Raw genomic sequence first — 9,760 nt, 5'->3', positions numbered from 1 at the left:
TCTTCGGAGAATGTCCTGCTCTACTCTGCTTGCCTATTGCCATAATTATTAGGCGGCCTTGGTGAGAATTGAAGTGGTGTTGAACGAAAATCTGAAAACTCTCTTGTAGATGACATCTCGAAAATCTACTCAGGCAGGGGCTACTTGTTTTCTTTTCATGTGTTGCTTATCTATTTGTTGCTTTGTTCATTGAATCATTGGTGTTTTATCAATATTGTATTATATCATACAAAACTAAAATGAAATTGTTGACTTCTTTTTCTTCTATTTTTTTGATGATTAGACTTTGTAACCAGAAAAATCATTTCATCTTTTTGGAATAATCTATATGTTAAACTGGCAACTTGTATGGCTCATTGGCTATTTTGAATAATTAGCAACTATGTGTACTTTTTTTTCATTTACCTTGTTCAGGGTAAGGCAGTTTTATATATATATATATATTAGTTCTTTCAAGAAACTGAATGGTATTTTTTTTTTTCTATTTTAATACCAAGTTAGGGAGATGCAAAATCTAATAAAGTTGACTAATAATAGAAAGCAGCCATAACATTCGTATTACATAACATCAGTTATAGGCCCAAAGTGATGCAGAGGGAATATTGTTGCTAGTTTGGTCCTAGACCAAATAGGCTCTGAACTCAAGGCCCCATATCTACCACAAAAAATTTATGTTGAAATCAAATCATAAACATAGCTTGGAAATAAATGGCATTTATAAGGAAAACAGAAAAGAATTATTGACAGAAAACATGGCTTAAGATGTTGGGCTAGAAAATAGCCTAGAAACTGGCCAAAACAATGGATTTTTGAGGTTGAAAATGGATGCACATTTAGATATGGGAACATTGTAACATTTGTTGAAAGCCTCATTTTTCACAACTCGTCCATCAAATAAGAAATTATTAAGTCCACCATAAGAACTGCTGAAGTAGTCCTTCCAACAAATATAATAACGCCACTTATGTAAATGCATGAGTCAAATTCCTAATCAGCATAAGAATTAAAAATAAAAATAAAAACAACTAGGTGATGTCAGGTTTACATAAACAATAGTGTTTTATTGGTTAGAATGACCAGGATGAACACTTTTGCAATCCTCCTGGCAAACCTAATAATTTCTCCCATCAAATAATCTTGGACAATAAATTAAAATTGTTTGCAATTAAAACTTAAAAGATGATGAAAAGAGAAAGAGATCTATCACTCTTTGGAAAGTTGAACACTTTCCTGATGCTTTGGGACGTGTCAATAATAGATACCATATTTATATTCTCTTTCATATATATATATATATATATATTTTTTTTTTTTTTTTTTTTTTTTCTGTTGTGTATCTTCTATAATTTTTTTTTTATAGACATGTCAATAACGGATACCATATTTATATTCTCTTCATATATTTTCAAATCTCAAAAAAAAAAAAAAAAAAAAAAAACTTTTGTGTATCTTCTATAATTTTTTTATTAAAAAAATGCTCAAATTTATTAGAATTCAAAAAGAGGCCAGAATACTTGACCTTTTGCCTCCATAGATGTATAAATACTATGAACCTAGATGGTACTAACAGTCATGGACCTCTTGGAACAGAAGGGCTTGGAGATCTAAGTTACAACTCAGAAACATGCAGGACAAGCCTCCTGACATAAACTTCATAAAATTCTATTAATATGTTTATTGCAAGTTTTAGTGAGTGATTTTGTGGTGGCATAATTTTCCTGTTGATCCCTCTTGGGCATTTTGGAGTTAAAAATGAAATGAGCCCACGAGTTCAATCTTTCCAGAAAAACTCAGGCCCGCAAACACGTGAAAGAAGCCCATGCATTCGGCCGAATGCTCTGACTTGTTAAAAAATTGGGCTCACAAGGTCTAACCCAAAGAGATACTATTCCGGCCTTTAGAGTTAAAAAGGCTATACTGGCAAAAATGGCCAGATAAGGCCCACTGTGTGGACCAAGCCCACATGAAAAGTCTAATTTGGAGATGTGGATTGGTGGGCAAAAGAGTCATTTCGCACCAATTTTGGGCCCATGAAAAGTCTCCATACTAGGCTTGAAACACTTGAAGAACCATAAAGCCTATGTTGAGTTCAATGTACAAAGCCCGTCACTATGGAAGAACCAAAAATCTATTCAATTAACTCATATATGAATAGACTTGACATACATTTTTGCTCACAATACAGGATTCAATCAAAATGTTGATTGTCATAATCCCCTAATTCAGCAAATTAGGATAGTCAATTTTCTTTCAGAGAAGCAATTTAAATGGCCTTTGGCGACCTGGTAGCCTAAAGCTTGAGGACAACCACAACCTACTCCTTTCAAGCTTTCATTGCTCAAAGCCAGTAAAATATTAATGCCCAACAGATACCACAAGTTTTCTCTCATTTTGCAAAATTTTTAGGGACTCTAAAATTTATAAAATGAAAGAGGAACTCAATGTTCAGGGGATTAGACCTTAGGAGACTTAGAGAAATACATAAAATTATATTTGCATTCAGGTGCTTTCCTACATTCACACAAACCTTCAAACATATTCAACAGATACTTTGATACACTTCCATGACTTCCTAAGTGCACGACTCTTTCTCCTTCATTACACTAATCACAATTACTATATTCTAAAGCTAACATCATGATTTGCCTATCTTTTATGAGTTGGCCACACAGTTTTACCTCTATTTATAGGTTTGTCAAGTGATATGTTGTACTAGAATGCACCGCTAGCCTTCTTTACTATTTATGCAAACAAAGATGGCAAATTCAACTCCCCAAACTAAATTCAAGTCAGCAAAGAAGACAGATCAAGTGTAAACAAGTGCCATTCGAAACAATCCATATACTTAATTTGTCAATTTAATGGTAATATGTGATGAACAGTGATAGTTACACACCGTGTATTTGAGACACACAATATATGTCAATTAGAATCGTATATGAAAAACGTGATTTCAATTAAAAGTGTGAAATCGTGTTTTCAAAGCACGATTTTATGATTTTATAATTATAACAAAAATTGTGATTGCTTGTAGCAATAAAAGATTGCAACAATGAGTGTGTAACAAGAATTAATCATATGCGATAGTCATTACTTGTCATATATAACCTCTTATCAAGGGCAAAATCCAATTGATTGCTACATATTAACAAGTGAAAGACGAGATTGCTTTATATTACCCATATATATATATAAATATTATTCAAATAATCTCTCTCTCTCTCTCTCTCTCTCTCTCATATTGTTTTCAAATTTTACCTTTTTCCATAAAAAATAAAATAAAATAAAATTTACCTTTAAATTATGGTTGGTCTGGTTTTGCCAAATTGTGATTGCATAACTGCTGTCTTGTTGGCTACGGCTGAAATCAGGAGTCATGAAGGAAATAGGCATGTTTATGAAACCAGTATGATTGATGAGGATCATGTACTAAAAGCGCAGGTAATTAATTACCTTAAAAGAATAGATAATTACTAAAGACAATCAATCACACAACGTTGTAGTAGGGTCATCATCTCTTTCTTTCTTTCTTTCTTTCTTTTTTTTTTTTTTTCTCTTATCTCAAAAAACTCTCTTCTTAAAATGGCTGTTGTCATGCACATTTTACCAAATTATTAAGAAGAAAGAAAAGAAAAGAAAAAAGTACAATTTGCTATTAATTTTTATCACTTTTTCATTATTTTAATAAGTTATGAAATTGTGATTGATATATAATATCATTTTCACATAAATTACTATTTTTATATTTTTTATTTTGCACCAACCACAATATATCGCCTCAACTATTGTAAAGACGATAATCATAATAACATACTTTTCATACAAACATAAGGAAGAGTAAGAGGAAAGTGACAACACTGCCCACTATAAATGAAAAAACAACACAATGATGATTCTGTGGTCGAAAGAAAGAATAATAAAGTAATTCTTTCCAAAACAAAATTATGATAAACTACAATCCAAATTATTTCTTTTCAAATCATAATTATCTTGATTTTTAAAAGATTTTTGTTTCAGGTATAAAACAATATCAATGTACTAAGCATTATTCGTTTTGCATGTGTTTAGCCCATCATATATTTGTCAATTGAAATAACTCTTTGGTTCTTATAATACACAATGAGTAGGGTCCAAGCAATTTCGCCGTTTCTGCTGAGTTGTGATGACCCTAAATTGAGATAAAGTTGACATTATGATCATGCATAGTAAGAAAGTATTAAGTCCCTTTAAAGTTCAACCAACTGTGTTCCTGGCTATGATATAATTTTCAAAGAGCTTTCCAGTAGTTAGGGTCTATTTGATTTGAATTCTACCACTGCATTTTAAATCCTACCCTTTTAGACAAAAATTGTCCTTTTGTTTTTCTTTTTTAGGTAGTATGCTTGACAGATGTTAAAGACTTTATGTATGGTTTTACTTACACATTTTATAAAACAAACCTTGAATATAAATCATGGAGAACAGACTTCAGACCTTCTCAGTGGAAAAGCAACCAAGATTCTGGTAATATTAGCATAGAAAAGGAACCAAATGTGTCAAAATTTAAGTGCAAAAAGAAAAAGGGAAAAAACTAAAACATAGATAAAGTGATTTCGAGATTCTGTTTCTGCTGTAGTTAAGGATAACTATGGTGGACACATTTTGAACAAGAAGTTGGTTTGAGTTAGTGTAATCACTAGTTAATAGTTAATATTTTGAGAAACAAACACACACATACAAGAGAAAGGAATTAGATTCTAATACAAAAGTACACTACACATCACAAACTCCACTAAAAAATCATGGTAATTTTTAAGAGAGTGCAAGTTATACTAGTTAATAATTAATTTTTTTAATGAAGGGGAAAATTCAACAAACAAATATTTAAATATGATACATACTCATTTAAGAAGCATTAATACATAAAAAGTTAACGAGAGAACTTACATAAAAGAATATACTTAATTTAATTAGAATTTGATTAGAGAATATAAATATTATATATATATCATATTATATATAATAAAAGTTGGGTTTAGACGCCGTGGTTGCGCCATTTGCCTTCACCAAATTGTAGAAATTTTATTAAATTTTTAGATTTTTAAAGAACTAAAAAGGAATAGTATACTACTAGGACTCTAATTTATTATTATCATTAAGTAGTTTATCTCAAAAAAAAAAAAAAAAAACTAAAAAACTAAAAACTATCACCTCTTCACGTAACTATCATTAAGTAGTTTACCTAAGGAAAAAAAAAATTACTCCTTCTTTTTTGTATTAACTTAAACGTATATTCTTATCTAAAAAAAAAAAAACTTAAACATATATTCTATTCTATTATATATAATAAAAGTTGGTTTAGACGCTGTGATTGCGCCACGTGATTTCACCAAATTATATAAATTTTATTAAATTTTTAGTTTTTTTTATTTTTTTTTTTTAGTGAGTTCAAATTTGATTTCTGACTGACCCAATGCTAATATGCTATTATGAAGAGGACCGACTCCATCCAGTGTTTGTTTGTTTCTTAGTCTAATGTTATTTTTACAAATGTGATATTACGACTTAATTTTGTTATTTACTTTTTCATACCAATTTCTTTGGATAGGTATTCTGATATATAATTCTTTCTATTTTCCCTAAAAAAAAAAAAGAAAAAAAAGGTAAACATCAGAGCAAGTCATACCCTATTTAACAAGATATACCATAGGATTCTCACATTAGCCAACAACCCTAGTGCTAATGAGTCTCATATGATTGCGAGCTGGACATGGCGCTAGAACACTAGACCTCCATACTAGGGTTTTATAAAGATTTTACATTCTTTTCATAACTTTAAGAAGGCCTCAAAAATATTGGGCCAATAATCCAACACAGTTGTTTCACAAAAAGGAAAAAAAAATGCTATGAGCTTAATTATTATGAATATGTCAAATAATTATTGATAATCAATTTTCCTAAAAACTTGTAAAAAATTATATTAATAAAATCTAAATACAAAAACTATATTAGTAATTTTGTATCTCCAAAAGCAAGAAGAATGGATTTTAAAAGAAAGATATATATATATTGTGGGGCCCGGCCCAAAATAATGGGTTAGTTAAATACAGGCCCATCCGAGAAGCATCGTGTCCGAGGAGAAGTCATGGCCAAAACATTATTCAAGCCCAATTGCGGTAAAAGAAACCTGTCCGAGGAGTAACACCTCCTCGGACACCACGAAGTACAGACCAAAAGCTCGCCCCAACCACTGCAGCTCATCCTCCAAGCATATAAAAAAGAATAAAACCCAAAATATCTCATGGAAAGCTGCTACCACCACATTAAATGTGTCACAACCACCCTTTTGGTCGCATTAATGAGGAAAAGACCCCTGAACAGTACTACCTTGGCCACTGCAACTCACAAGGGAGTGATAAAGGTGCTTGATAGGACAGGTGCTCAAGTGGGGGCTTAGATGATCAACAAGTGTAAGATTCAGATAAGAATGAGAGAGCTATATAATGTAATAGAGTCCCTCAAAGAAGGGGGACGGAAAAACTGTATTCAGCACTCAGGAAATAGAATCTTCTGTGGAATATCCATTCTGGTGTTTTCATACCTGCAACAACATTCTCCATACCTTAGGCCGACTAGGTTCACTGAGGCTAAGTTATTTGACCCATCCTCTACAAGTATTTATTGTGTGTTGCGCCTTGGGCCAGGGCCTGATCAAAAGGGTTTGGGCCAGGAAAATCGTGCAACTACATATATATATATATATATATATAATTGAATAATTAATATTTAAATATTAAAAAATTTACTAAATTTATCACCTTATATCCCAAAATGTATTGAGTCATCCCATTTAGTTAAATTAAAAAAAAAATAATAATTTCATGAATGAGTTGAATCCAAATTAATATGCAATACATACAACATCCAAATAAAGAAACAAAAAGAAAAGGAAAAAGAAAAATAATTGATATTTTTAGTGGCTCCAAAATTTTGATTTCTACTAATTTCAACTTTCAAGGTAGTTAAAGAATTGCACTTAAAACATGTAACACGAAGAATTCTTTTAGTTGATATTATATATTGGCTCAATTTATTTGAAACAAATATTCTTTGGGTGATCAGCAGCCATAACAATAACTATCTAAGAATTTCAATTTCCGAGAGGTATCATGATCATCCGATAAGAAGAGGTCAACTTTTTCAAATCAAACATTTGAAGACCTATTGATTTTAAAAGACAACCTCCAAACCCCCCCCCCCCCCCCCAAGCACCCTTTCTTTTGATATTCCCAAGCTAATGAATTGCACTTAAGGCATGTGGGGGTAATAGAATTTGAAACCCCTACAATGCAAAGTTTTGGCAGTCACTGTTGAATAGAAGTGTGAAGTGAGGGTAAATATGATCACATGGAATAGTGTCATGTTAGAGATGTAAATTTTTTTACAATTTATTGAAGTGATAAATTGTAATTAGAATTGGTAAAGCATTAGTTCAGTGCTTCAATGCATTGGACTGAAGTCAAGTCCGATTATAATAACATCACTTTCACTAAGTTCACTATTAACACTAATTTTACAATGCATTAATCATGATTAAATTCACTAATAGAGGGAAGGGGGGGGGGGGAACTAGGTTTAGAAAAATTTCTTGTTAATTGTGACAATTTTTGCATCATTTGATTTATTGTGGGCACATGCTCTAATACATGTTTTTATTTGTTTTACCTTTTTACGAGCAAAGAAAAAATATAATAATAACAACATATATCAATAATCTCTCTATCGGGTGGATCATCTGCTAGCTCCAATTTTGGCATTTGAATAGAAGTTCTACTCTTGATAGGTGAAAGTGAAACTTAGCTAATTTGAGTTTATATATATATATATATATATATATATATATATATTATTTTTAGGCTAAAAAGACTATCATTTATAAAAGAGAAACATTTACATTAAAGAATAGAGCCTCTAAGGCAAGAGGAGGAGGATCTTCTCATCAAAAAAAAAAAAGAGGAGGAGGATCTTTCATCCAAGTTATATCATTAGAGATAAACTAACAAACTTAGCTAAAGAGTGTGCCATTGAGTTACCAAATCACCTGACACATTAGAAATAGTTATTGCGAAGATCAGCCACTAATGTCTTTATTTCTTCCAAAATATGTCGAAGTAGTGAATAATCCATACCCTGTAGAGAGAGTTTGCCCATAACATTAATATTATCACCCTCAATGTGGGTGAGTGATTTTAGGATATACGTGATTCCAAATATTACTATTTAAAATGTTCTTGCTTTCTTGGTTAGGTTTGACACAAACAAGTTATTTTTTACCTTTATTTTTATAGCTCTCATCGTTCTCAAGTAGGGGTGTGCATAGATCGGGTTGGGTCGAATTAAGGAGATTTTTCAACTCAACTCACTATGATGGGTTATAAAAAATCCAACCCAACCCAACCCATTATAGGGGTTCAACCCAACCCACATGAATTGAGTTGGGTCGAGTTGAATATGGGTTGGATAGCTTTTTTTAATACTATCATTATTAAAGTGAGCAAAAAAAATATATCCTACTTGCCACCTAAATTGATAAACAAAATATATATGAACTAGTATTCCAATTCAATTATAAAAATTAAAAAAAAAATCCAATTGATTGATAAACAAAATATATACATATATATATATATATATATATATATATATATATATAAACTAGTATCCCAACTTAGTTATAAACAAATAAGAGTGGAGTGGGAGAGGGGAGTGAGAAGTGACAGAGAGAGAAATAAGATTATTAGGGTTTGAGAGATAATTGAGTTTTATATATAAAGAGCCGAATAGGGGAAAAATTAAATTAAATTATTTTTTTGATAAAAAAATTATCAAAAAAATTATTAATTATATATTAAATATATATATATATATATATATAATTTAAATTTTAAATATATAGATGAATCGAATTAGGTTAGGCGGGATTGTGATTATTATGACCCAAACCCAACCCAACCCAACCCACTATTAAAAAAAATTTCATAACCTAACCCAACCCACCAACCTCTAAAAATTGACCCAACACGAAGAATTGGGTCAGATCAATCGAGTCGGTTTTTGAAGGGTTTGTGGGTTGTCTGCACACCCCTATAGTCAAGTCTCATCCAATAGAGATAAATTATGCTCTAGAATGACATTTCCTCTCAATAGTGGCACAATTAAATGACTTTACTATGTAAATTTTATCTAAACCTGCCTAGTTGTTTTCAATTTTTCATCATTGGGTCCTCTTCATGTTTTTAATTTTCCCACATTGTTGTCTTCTTTACTTTATAGATCTTCTACGTGGGCCTATAATGCTTTTACCATATTGGACTCATTGACTAGCCTTTTAATGATTAAGGCAAAATTTGGGTTTTGAACAATTGTATTAACTAGAACAAATTCATACCATCCTATTTTGCCACTTTATTTGCAACACGGTACACAATTTCATAAAATTGTTTTTAGATTTGACAATTTAAAATTAAAGAATTCAAAAAATATATATAAATAACTTCATATAAATTTAACAACCCATTATAAATTTCATTTGTAAGGACCAAACTAAACACCTATGATGTTCTAGATTTAAAATAACATCTTACAACTAATAATTTCAAAACTAGATATTAATAAAACTTAAATCCATTCATAAATTTTATCATTAGAAAAATTTACTCTTTCATGCTTTAGTCAAGTCATTTAAATATATTAAAATTCAAAATTATATTTTTATCAAAAA

This window comes from Quercus robur, chromosome 4, assembly GCF_932294415.1.
Source record: "Quercus robur chromosome 4, dhQueRobu3.1, whole genome shotgun sequence".
Taxonomy (NCBI): Eukaryota; Viridiplantae; Streptophyta; class Magnoliopsida; order Fagales; family Fagaceae; genus Quercus; species Quercus robur.
The sequence above is the reverse complement of the archived record's forward strand: the minus strand, read 5'-3'. Positions refer to the sequence as shown.